Genomic DNA, 11,371 nt, shown 5'->3' on the forward strand with positions numbered 1-11,371 from the left:
CCGCGCGGAAGCACCGCCCCGCCCGTGCGGAGCGGCCCGCCTGGCGCTGCGGCCTGCCCTCGCCGCCGCTGGGGGTGGCCGGGCGCGCTGCCCCAGGCACCGGCAGGCGGCGCTGCGGCGGCCCGGCCGTTAACGGCCCGGGCGGGGCGCGGGCCGCGTCCCCACACGGGTGGCCACGGGGCGCCGCGCAGGCTTGTGACAGCGGGCGATCCCTGCGCGCGTGTGGCGGCCGAGCCGGGGCTCCGCGCCTGAAACACGGGCCGGGACCAGCGGCCGCGTCCCGGGCGATTGCCGGCCGGCCGGGTGAGCGCGCCCTGTGGGGACTGCCTGCCCGCCCGGCCGGGCACTCGGCCCTTCTCTGCGGCCGCAGGCAGCCGGCGGGACGCCGCTGCGGGCCGGGCCCCCGGGGAGCGCCGGGCTTGCCCTGCGCAGCCTCCCGGGGAGCCTGGAGGGGCTGTCGGTGGGGCCGGCTCGTTCGGACGTTGCGGTGGCACTGCTGTTGGTGCTTCGGAGCCGTTCCCTCCGCTCCTTTGTTTTTTCTTCTTCTGCGAGGGGATGTCACCAGTGCGCGTCGCACGGCGCGGCCCCGCGGGCTGCTGGCGCTGGGGTCCGCCGGGGCTCTGCCCGCCGCCGACAGCGGGAGCGCGGCCGCCGTACAGCCGGCAGCGGGGGCAGCGGCCGAGTGCACCAGCTCCGTTACCCAGGAGCAGCGCTTAAAATAAGTGATACGTTGCAGTTCAATCACGGCACAACATTCCGGTACGTGAAGTGATCCCCTCTTTGAAATACAGTTACCAAGTGCAGTTACTGGCCTTAATCATTAACACGGCTCTCCATCCCTGAACTCCTTTGCTCACCAAAGCCGCTCAACAGCAACAATCAGGAGATTTGCAAATACTCCGCTTCCTTCCCTTTCTGCCAACGGCCACCGGGCACCCCTTCCTCATCCCCCGCCGCCAGGGACCCCCCTGCAGGGGGTGCTGGGGAAAGCCTCCCGTCGGTAATTCGCGCTCATTTGGTTATTACCTTTGCAAGGGGTCAGGCCTGTCTGCACAGGACTCGGGGACAGGATTTGCAAAGAAGCAGCTACCTGTCTTGAGATGAACAAGCAGGTGCAGAAGTGTTTGCAAGGAGGGGGTACAGAGCCGTGGGCACGGTCTTCAAAGGTCTCATTGTAAAAGTTCTCAAAAGGTAGCAAAGAAGAGTCCTTCAAAAAGACTGCGTGTGATCTTCATTTGAAGATTAATGTAGTAATTAGTCGTACTGGTAGCTCTGCAAGAACTTAAATCTGAAAAAAAGTGCTTGATTTGTATGAAATAAATTAAACACTACTGAACATGAGGATTTTAAAACAAGTTAAAGCCTCCTAGGCCTTCTGTACTCATGACAAGATAGTCTGCAGTTCCTCATTCCTTCTTTCTCTGCTAACACCACCTTTCCTTCCCCTTATATGTTAAGCTACTATTAACTACAAGTACAGATCTGCCTCTTAAGTATTTCCAAGGCTGTTGCAAGTATACATTCCACTTTTATCTTCACTTCCCACTGCACCACCGTTTGCTCACTCATATCCCAAATTGCCATGGTATAAAACCAGATAAAAGATTCCAGCTAAGAAATACTTTCTTCTTCTACCTCAGCATGAAGTGTTTTTTTCAAAGTTAGTCTAGTCCAAGTCTCAAGACAGCAACACTGAGCTTTGGGCTAATGGTGAGATTAGGAAATACTTTCCTATTAAGTATTAGAAATAGCAACAAATTTACTTAACTTGTGGAGATCTGGGAATTCCTTCTCTCCAATCATACTCAGAACTCCCCTTTTAACAAACGAGAAGATGTAGTTTATCATTGCAAAATTCTCATAAGCTGCAAGGCTATTTTTAGATCCTGTAGAGAAATTTCCAGACCGTTACATATAAATTCTGCCCCTCCGTTTATAATTGGAAGGGCAAAGGTAACACTGTGGGAAAAATAGTGCCTGTAACTTTTAAAAATAAGAATATTTCAAAATTAGGATGAAGTCTTCCTTATCCCCCAGTAGAAGTTAAATGTAATAAAGAACTGGTCAGTCACTATGGAGTTCATTCCCTTTGTTGGTTTTTTTGGGTTTTTTTTTTTTAGGAAAAATGCAAAGCTCACTTATGTTTTTTAGTCTAAGCTTGCATAGACAAAATATGTCACCTACATGTTAGACATGCAATCAGTGCTGCTCTTGAACTCCTTCCAGAGCTGACTTTGACTTCAGAGCAAGTGGAACAGGGCCCTGAACTCATTATTTTAGATCAAGTCTTCTGTGGTGTTAGTGTAAATTAACTTTGTCAAATATAGGAACAAAGTCACAAGTCTCTTGTTTACCAATATAAATTTTTTGGTCCAGGTCAATGGTAATAGTTTAACAATTTTGTACAATCCCATTTCATTTTTTTGTTTTTACTGTGAACAAGTACATAATTTTGGACAGAAAAGGCACTTTTAATTTTTTAAGCATCAGAACCCCCTTATTTTGAATATTGCACGTTTTCTACTTTTTCCCACAATTTGACTTAAAGCCAATGTTGTAATGTTTGCTGCAACGTCCATATTTCATTATTTTTCAGTGACAAATGTTACATGAAACAAATATTCTTCATCAGCTGTGTGTTGCATCCATTACACAGTTCTTTTCATCCTGAACGAGATGATTTGCGTAACTAGCATATGATTATTTTTCATTAACTGCAAGGATTAGACACATAATTTTTCCATCTGATTGACAAGAAAAATATAGCAATAAGCAAAAATACAGATCTGAAAGCTGCCCAGTGAAAAAGTGTTTAAAAGAAAACTTTGTCCTCCATCCAAATAACAGCAGAAGTTACTCTCTTGATAATCTGTTATCTTCTTGCCTCATTTTTCTCCCCATCCTCAGAACTCCAGCTTGTTTCTTAGCCACATTTAAAAAATGAGGGGAAAAAAACCTAATTTAAAAAATTTGAAACCTTCCATTGGAAATAAAAGTTATTTTTAAGTGTCCATAAGAAATAAGTTTTGAAGAATATATATATTCTTTACAAGATCTACAAGCTCTAGGTGCCTCAGATTTTTTAATTTTTCTTTTTTTTTTTTCTGGTTCCTTCTGTAAAATCTGCTGTAGTAAATTGTACGGTTGTTTCCTGGAGAAGTCAGAAAGCCATGGGTTACTGAGAGCTGACCTCTTTTGCTACAGAGCCTCATAAAAAAACCAGTGCCATCCGCATATACCTGAGCTACCAGTAATGTGCGTCAGAAAGAGAGGAAAGAAAGGCAGAAGGAAAAGAAAGGAAAAGAAAGAAAAGGGAAGAAATTACGAGAAAGAAAAAGGAAAGGGAGGGAGGGAGGGAAAAGAGAAGACGACAAGACAAGATGCATGCTCTGTAAGACATTTCTTACTCCTGTGAACCTCCTTCAGCTTGTAGTTTTTGCATAAACTTGGCATCGAGTGTTGCAGAAGATGTGTGCTGGGCTCTTGTTTTAGGGTGAGGAGTTAGATCAGCACAAGTGTTCTGAAGACAGGTTACTGCCCCCATTTAGTATGCATAGAGACTTACATGGATAATTTGAAAAATCATGTTTTGTTTCAATTTATCCCAAAGGGTACTAAGTAAGCTTGGGCTTTACACAAGAGTAATTACAGGAGAGCTGAGGTTGCAAGAGATTGTCTAGTCCAAACCCCTGCTCAAAAAGGGGCCAAATAGAGCAGGTTGCTCATGGCCATGTTCGGTCAGGCTTTGAATATCTCCAAGGACAACAACTTCACAGCCTCTCTGGGCAACCTGCTGCCATGTTCGGCCACCCTCAGAGTAATAAAGTTCTTTTCTTACATTTAAGTAAAATTTTCTGTATTGCATTTTGTACCTGTTCCCTCATGTCCTTTTGCTGGGCACCACTAAAACAGTATGGCTCCATCTCCTTTTGTTTTTATTTGTAACTTTATTTTGCAATTCCTGAGCATCAGGGATGCTCAGTGCACTGATTAGACTTAAAGCATTTGCCAGACTACCTGGAGTGAAGTCAGCAGTGCTGCTCATAGTACAAGAAGATATGGGATGCTTGAGGCATTACAGCACCCTGGTTTGGGAGAACCCTTACGTCCATCTCTCAGATATGCTCAATATAATAACATCAGTAGATGACGGTCAGCTCTCAACACCATTAGCTACTCAATCAATAGTATGCTTTATCCTCTCATGTGTTTTTTGTTTTCCTAAGGGTAGTTTGCAGCTTCCAGAAACTGTCATTGTCATTGCTATACTAATCCAACTTTGTGTATAATACCCAGTTGCATGGTATTTATATCAAGAGCTGTTTCTCGTTTCACACTACAGAACTAATTGTTCTGGCCCTTATCTCAGCTGCATCAAGTCAAAATTAGGTAACTCTTCTTTTAAACAAGAATTACTTGGTAAATACAAAAGTATGTTATATTTTAAGAAAAGGAAGGTCACATGAAATAAGTTAATCTTTCACAAAGTAAAAAAGAACAAAAAGATCAATGCTTGTTTTCTAAATCTTGGTTTTTTTTCTTTTAGTCCTATTCCTGCCCCCTTTATCCTACATTAAAGTGAGAAAGAGGAAGAAATATGAAGTGTGAAACTTCTGAAATAAACAAGCTTTTCACAGCCATCATCTGCAGCCTTCTCTTTTGCCTCTAGTGGGGTCAACACACCTTTTTCCGGATTTGTTTCACCAGCTTTCAGATTATCTGGTTTAGAGACTTCTGATATCCTATTCTTTTCTTCTCATTCTCACACAAGCTATTTCTCATGTTTGAGAAGAAACATTAGCCCTCCTCCCATTGTAAATTAACACCAATCACCAAAGTGATAATATTTGCATATGTAGTTAAAGATGTGGCATGAATAGCTTTTAAGATACCTTTGCTCTTGAATAAAGACCAGATAAAGAGACACTTACAGGAGAAAATCAGTAGTTTGTAATACAGGGTTCTCTTGTTAACGCCTGTTAAAGACTTATCTAAGACTAATGAGTAAGTTCTGCCAATTCAAGGTATCAGGTTTTCCTCATTATCTTCATCTAGAATGGCTTATTAATCAATTAAAACAGAGAAGGTCATGAAGAAAAAAAAACCTCAGGAAGAAATCTAAACTAGGATTTACAATGCCATTAAAGTGATTCACTAAGAAAAATGTTAATTAGCTGTGCCATCCTATCCCAGAGCCCTTGCCCTGGCTCTTGGCAGCTCTGCAGTAAATATGGTTTTAACTTTACCTTTATGGTCCTTCATAATTTAATCTCATCTCCAGCTGATCTAATATAGCTATGGCCATGGCTGACCTTTATGGCCCACTAGCTTCTGCTACAAACGTTGTCCTCTCTCCTCAGATTGCTAATTAAACGTGAGGGAAATCCCTGATCCCAATTTGTGTATGGACTCCTACAAAACACGTTTAAAGGTTCCTAATGAGCATACGGTTCTGCTTGCTGACCACAGCTAGGAAGAAGTAATGAACTCTGTGTGTATCTCTTTTCTGTTTCTTTTTCTGGCACTTTTCAAAATTACTGTTTTCTTTGCTGCACCACATCCTACTTTATATTCCCCTCTTAAAAACAAACCAAGCAGCTAACAAAGCTACACCAATTAATCAGCTGTGATTTATAGCGCTCTCCTCCATTTGTCATCTGTTTGTGTCTTTGAGACTGAGCAGTGAGGAAGGATTTTGTCTCATCTGTTGTCTTGCGGAGGGAGGCAGGGTTTGCAGTGCTGCCAAACTAATTTCTAAGTCGTAGTCGCTGATTATCCCAGTCTCATTGAACAGCTTTTGTTGTAAGGACAAAATCATATATTTTGGTTTTCTTACTGTATGAAAGGATACATGAATCAGTGAGCCTAATCCTAGCTCCAGAAAGGTTTAACCCTTTAATTATGGGTGGGAAATACAAATAATTATCATTGAGAGGTAAAGCTGATGATCAAAAATGGAGGTTTTCTTCTCCATTCCTGATGTCATGGCTGAGGCTATGAAACTCCTCTTCCAAAAATCCCCAGCCTTTACAAAGCAGTCATATTAAACTTACCGACACAGAATGTCTGTGGACATCTGAATAGGCCCTATTTTGCAAATTCTAGACAACACAAGAAGCAGAAATTTCTGGGGAATAATGTAAGTTGGTTGAGGCAGCGTGACATGTTTTCACACCTGCCAGCACAGGCGATGTATGTGAATGCCTGTCCCAACTGCTTATCCTGCACCCTGTGTCCAGGAAGCAAATGTGCTGCTCCCATTCCTGCCTGTTGCCTTACAGCCAGCAGGACTCCTTAGCCCCCTCCTGCAGATGCATGGGCTTGGGTTACAGACGCCAAACCAGACGCTAGAAAGTGCCGAGTTCTCAGCTTCTGTTGAAGTCACCAGGTACTGATAGATCGCACTAGCACTAAGGTAGAAGCACCCCTAGAGTAAATATTACATTTAAAAAGAAAAATAATCTCAGATTGAGATGAATAAAGCTAAATAATTATTAATAAATAAGATGTATAAATTGTTACAGCCTCATTAAAGCCCAGGGGCAGCTTTTTTTTTAAAAAAAAAAAAACCCTAACTTAACTAGGTTTCTACAAGGCACTAGATATGGTGACTCGATTTTCTCTGACTGTTTGCTAGAAGGTGAGTATAAAAACTCATACTCCTCAGGCATAAGCAAAGCTGATCAATACTTTTTCTAGTGTGCTTATATTAGAAGGATTAGTAACTCAAATCCATTGGAGGAAAGATTGTAATTTCACTTTGTGGTTTTATAGTCAAATCCTAGTCCATTTTGGAGGGATTGTGTGTGTTGCTGCAATATAAATACTGACTAAAATTATTTCTCCAAAGCAAAAACAGAGACTGTATGGTATAATCTTTGGAATTTAGCCGTTTATTGTCAAAGTTGTTCTCCAGCTGTTCCCTGCAGTGGGAATTCTTCCTATACATATATCCACCCATACATACACATACACACAGCTAGCCTTTTTCAAGTGGCTTGTTTTTTTCCTCTACTCAAAGCTCAGTCTCTGACTTCAAGGGGCTGAATGAAGTACCCCTCTTCACCCCGCATCACTCCTGTTGTCGAAAGTGAGCCCAGCAGCACTGAAATGAGTCAGGTTTTAAGTGTATCAGGTTGAAACCCAAGTATTGGGGATTATATTTGGGAGAGCAGATCCGCTAGGGTTATCTGTGGTCTAGAAAGCACTGCCATACGAGTGATGTACAGGGGTGTAGGGCTTTAGAGAAGAGGTGCATCAATGCTTAGAGGAGGATGAGAGAAATCCCAGTTTAGCCTGAATGCCCTTCTTCACAGAACCCACATTCTCTCATAATCCTGATACTCTTTGCCAGAAGGGAACACCTCAGCTTCCCGCATTTGGATAAACAAGTACAAGTGTTGCTATTTTTTGCATGTAGCATTTTTGCTGTGGATGGAAAGCCTAGTTAATACGCTCCATTCAGGTATTTGTGCTAGGGTGCTAGTACAACTGTTCCTGAAATGCCAAGATTGCAGGGGGTTAGCATAAGCTATTCGTGGGACTTACGGTACGTAACAGCAAATATGCCTCATGATAGAAAGAAATTGCAAGTCCTCTGAACAGTATGAAACACTCTGTGGAGTAAATTACTTCCCAGAAAGACTGTGATTCTTTGAAAAAAGCTAAGAAGCAGAGGAGTGAAAATGTAACACTAGAAAAAAAAATATGTGGAAGGGGAAATTGTTTTCATTTGAATTCTGCAGAAGTAGCCTTTTACAATACCTTCTGTACTTGACCATAGTGGTGTCATACAGCAGGCCTGCATTCGTTAAGCTTCTAGCTAACGAGCAGATCAAAACACTTTATAATTCCTTAAGCACACATTTCTAAAGGAGGCGAGCACATGTGCGTGCTCCCGACCCACGCCCAGCACCTCGCCAGGTCAGCCCCCCCCTCAGGCGTGGTCCTTGTTGATTTCCATCACGTCCGTGCAGGGCCATTGGACGTGCTGGCACGGATGAAACCGCGCAGCTGTGTGAGGAAGGGAGTGCGGGCGGAGGGAGCGCGGAGTCACCCGCGGGGGCGCGGAGCCCGCGGCAAGGGCAGGCCCGCGGGGCGCTCCCTCCCGCCGCCCCGGCCGCCGCCCGGTCTTACCCCGGGACCCGCGGCAGCACCGGCGGAGGGCTGCGGCGCCCCCGGTAAGCGTGGAGGAGCCGCCCGGGCGAGCCGCGGGGAGGCGGAGAGCGGTGCGGCTGCGGTGGCGGCGCGCCGCCGGCAGGGGGCGGCCTGCGCTGCGGGAGCGGGGCGCGCCGGCGGCTGAGCTGAGCTGCCCGCTCCGCGCCCCGCAGAAGGCGGGCGCCGCCGGGGGGCCAGGGGTCGGCTGCTGGGGCTCCTGCCGCCGAGCCGCCTGCCCCGCCTCCGCACGAGCGAGGGGCCGTGGGTACCCAGAGCCGGTGCGGTGCGCCCGGCCCCGGGAGCGCTGGCTCGCCCTGTTGTGAGCTACACCGCGCTCCGCAGCCCCCGGCAGGGCTGGCTGGGGGAGGCCGGGACGGGTGCGCCCCTCCGCACAGGGCTGGGATACCGGGAAAGGGACGGGTGCGCCCCTCCGCACAGGGCTGGGATACCGGGAAAGCTGCCATCAGGTGAGGAGTGACGATAAACTTGGCTAAGAAGCGATCTGATCTCGTAGGGAGCTCTTCATTTCTTTGAACTTCACGTTTCATTTTGGGAGCTCCCAGGCAGGGGCACTGCGAACCACCCCACATCCAGCAGGATTCGCTGAATGCCGGGCAAACGCAGCCTTCGCGGTAGGTGATGTGACAGCACCACGTTGTAACCCAGGGCTGGGTTACACATAATATGGCCAAAAGTATCTAACGACTTACCACTAGCAAAAGGAAAATGCCTTTCTCCCCCGGGATGCTGTCACACCAGCTCCTCGGCACCTTTGCTTGGTCAATTCAACTCACAGCTCTGGCTCAGAGGTTACCTACTGGAAGGAGAAAGCCAGGATGAGCCAGGGAAGAGTCGGCAAAGGTAAGAGGGGAAGACAGAAAGTAGGGATTATTGGCAATTTGTTTCCCCTGAGCTAACTCTGGTGGGTATATGTGTTGATGACATGGCTCGTCTACAAATTATGCTGCCTAGGAAGATTTGGCTTTGTTCAATAAAGTACCTCATATTGTAAACCTTGTCACTACTTACATCAAGTCAGAGTATGACACCCAACTCAAAATGTCTGCAAAACCTGTTCTAAACAAGCAAATACACAGCTATGTTTTTTTCAGGTAGTCAGAATAACTGTGAAGGAAGGTCCAAAAATTTACACGGGCAAAGAAGAAATCAGGTAAATACAAGTCTGTCATGGGACACGGAGCTCTTTGGTCAAAGGAGAAAACACCTTATTTGGTGATAAAATTACCAAAAAACTTTATTTTACTTCCAGAACATTGACTTCAACAAAGATTAGTCTCTGCAAAACAGAAGAAGAGGAGTTAAGGCCTGCACACCAGGGCAGAATTAAGATACCTCAAATACCAAGCCTGCTCTTCAGGCTGGCAATAGCCATTGGGAAATGTGCGCAGGTGTTCCTGCTGCATTCACTGCATCACTTGTTCTTCTAATAAGTGGAAGGAGGAAGCAGCTGGGTTGCATAGCAGAAATACGTTCATGCTGGGAAGCCAACTGGTGGAAAGGCACCTTTGGGTGGGGAAGTGTGAGTTTACCTGGCCTTGAGGAAGAGAGGACCAGTATGTCTTGTTTCAGAGCTGCATATTGAAGGTCATGTCCTCAGTGGAGCAAAGGATTTTTTTTTTTTTTTTTTTTTTTTTATCCTGGAAATTGCCAGCTGGGATGATGGGGGTGAGTGTGATGTGTACTTAAGACTATGTAAATGAGATATTTGGTGGTAACCTGCATAGAGCCAGCAACTGTGCTCCTCCTGTTGAGTGTGTTAAGAATTTCTCTCAGCTAGGCTCTCTGTAGTTAGAAATCCTGAACAAAAGAAGCCTACAGCTGGGAAAACCTGACCATATGAAGCATGTTTGAATTGCCATAAAGTGTAGTGAGTCTGTGAATCTGTAGAGTTTGCAGTCATTATAGTATTCATTAAAAGGGCTGTTATTGCTGGATGACATTAAAATCCCCGTCTCTTCCTTTGTGAATGAAAGCCAGTTTGCACTTTACCAGGGTGGTATAAAACTAAGGACGCCAAATGGTCAGAACTTCTGCCGATTCTAGAAGATGGTCTAAAGCTGGCGTTTCTTGTTTGTCTGGCACCCACAATTACTCTTTAAATTAGTATAATTTGTTTGGAGTATTATAGAAATATAAAGCGTGAAATTCTATCCTTAAAAAGAGATGCCAGTTCACTGGAGACAGAAAAGCTTTCTGTTCTTCTCATGTGGTCACGTTGAACCTATGGTAATAAGCCACATGAAGACAATGCCGGTGCCTGCAAAGGAGATACTTAACTCTCCATGTGTAACTTACTACATGCAATGGCATTAGCCTATTGGATTAACCATTGGGGATGAAGTCATATTTGTTTTCTTTACAACTATATGGACTGCCCCACTAATTTGCTTTTTTAGTCACCTTGAGCACTCCTGAGCAGGAAGTGACAGAAGGGTGTCATCACCTTCATGTTGTCTTTGGCTTCTCCACCGATACTGTCAACAAGGCAAAACATTTGAGCCACTTAAAGGTTTAGGCTGAGATACTGATGCATCTGCTCTCTGAACAATTCATTCCTTATGGAAACACGTAATAACCTTAACTTGGTTTAACAGTCCATTAACTAGGTCGGGCCCTGCAACTTTACGGGAGAACCAACCTTGTGCTGGAGCAAGGAGGAAGAAACCATTGTACTTAGAGAAGAGAGCTGACCCATAAGAGCAAAGTGGGTAAACTCCTGCTCCTGCTTGGGGTAAAGCTGCTTACCTTTACACCATACTCCTTCCACTCAGCCTGCTTTGGACCTTTAAGCATTTAAGGGTTCACATTTACACCACTTCAGGGGAAAAAAAAAATATCAAAAAAGCCTCCTAAAACTTTCTAGCAGTCAAGCGGAAGGGTTTGGGGGTTGCTTGGTTGGTGGTTTTTAACCCATAGCATTTCATGAAACTGTGCTACCAAGAAATCTTAAATAGTTAAAGTAAGAGGTGATAGTATTGCCAGTGTTTGCAGGTAAAAATCAGAAATTATGGCTGAAAAATATTTACATTTCACATTTGCAAGGCTGCTTTTTTACCTCTTTTAACATCCAATTGTGATCGGTGTTTTTAAGGGTGAGGGAGTATGGAGGGAGCTAGAGAGATTCATATTGAAACAGAATGAAACAAAATTGTCTTCCAAAAGTGGAGCTGATCCAAATGGGATGGTGGTGGTG

The 11,371-nt window shown here is 45.0% G+C and overlaps 1 long non-coding RNA gene across 1 annotated transcript; it reads left to right on the plus strand.

Annotated features, from left to right (window-relative positions):
* The first annotated feature begins 8,442 nt into the window (after positions 1 to 8,442).
* Positions 8,443 to 9,941, plus strand: LOC129736531 (uncharacterized). The gene is made up of 3 exons (XR_008733270.1): positions 8,443 to 8,789; positions 9,270 to 9,328; positions 9,428 to 9,941. It is a non-coding gene; the product is annotated as an uncharacterized LOC129736531 (long non-coding RNA).
* The last annotated feature ends 1,430 nt before the right edge of the window (positions 9,942 to 11,371 follow it).

Source organism: Falco cherrug, chromosome 7 (assembly GCF_023634085.1).
Source record: "Falco cherrug isolate bFalChe1 chromosome 7, bFalChe1.pri, whole genome shotgun sequence".
Lineage (NCBI taxonomy): Eukaryota > Metazoa > Chordata > Aves > Falconiformes > Falconidae > Falco > Falco cherrug.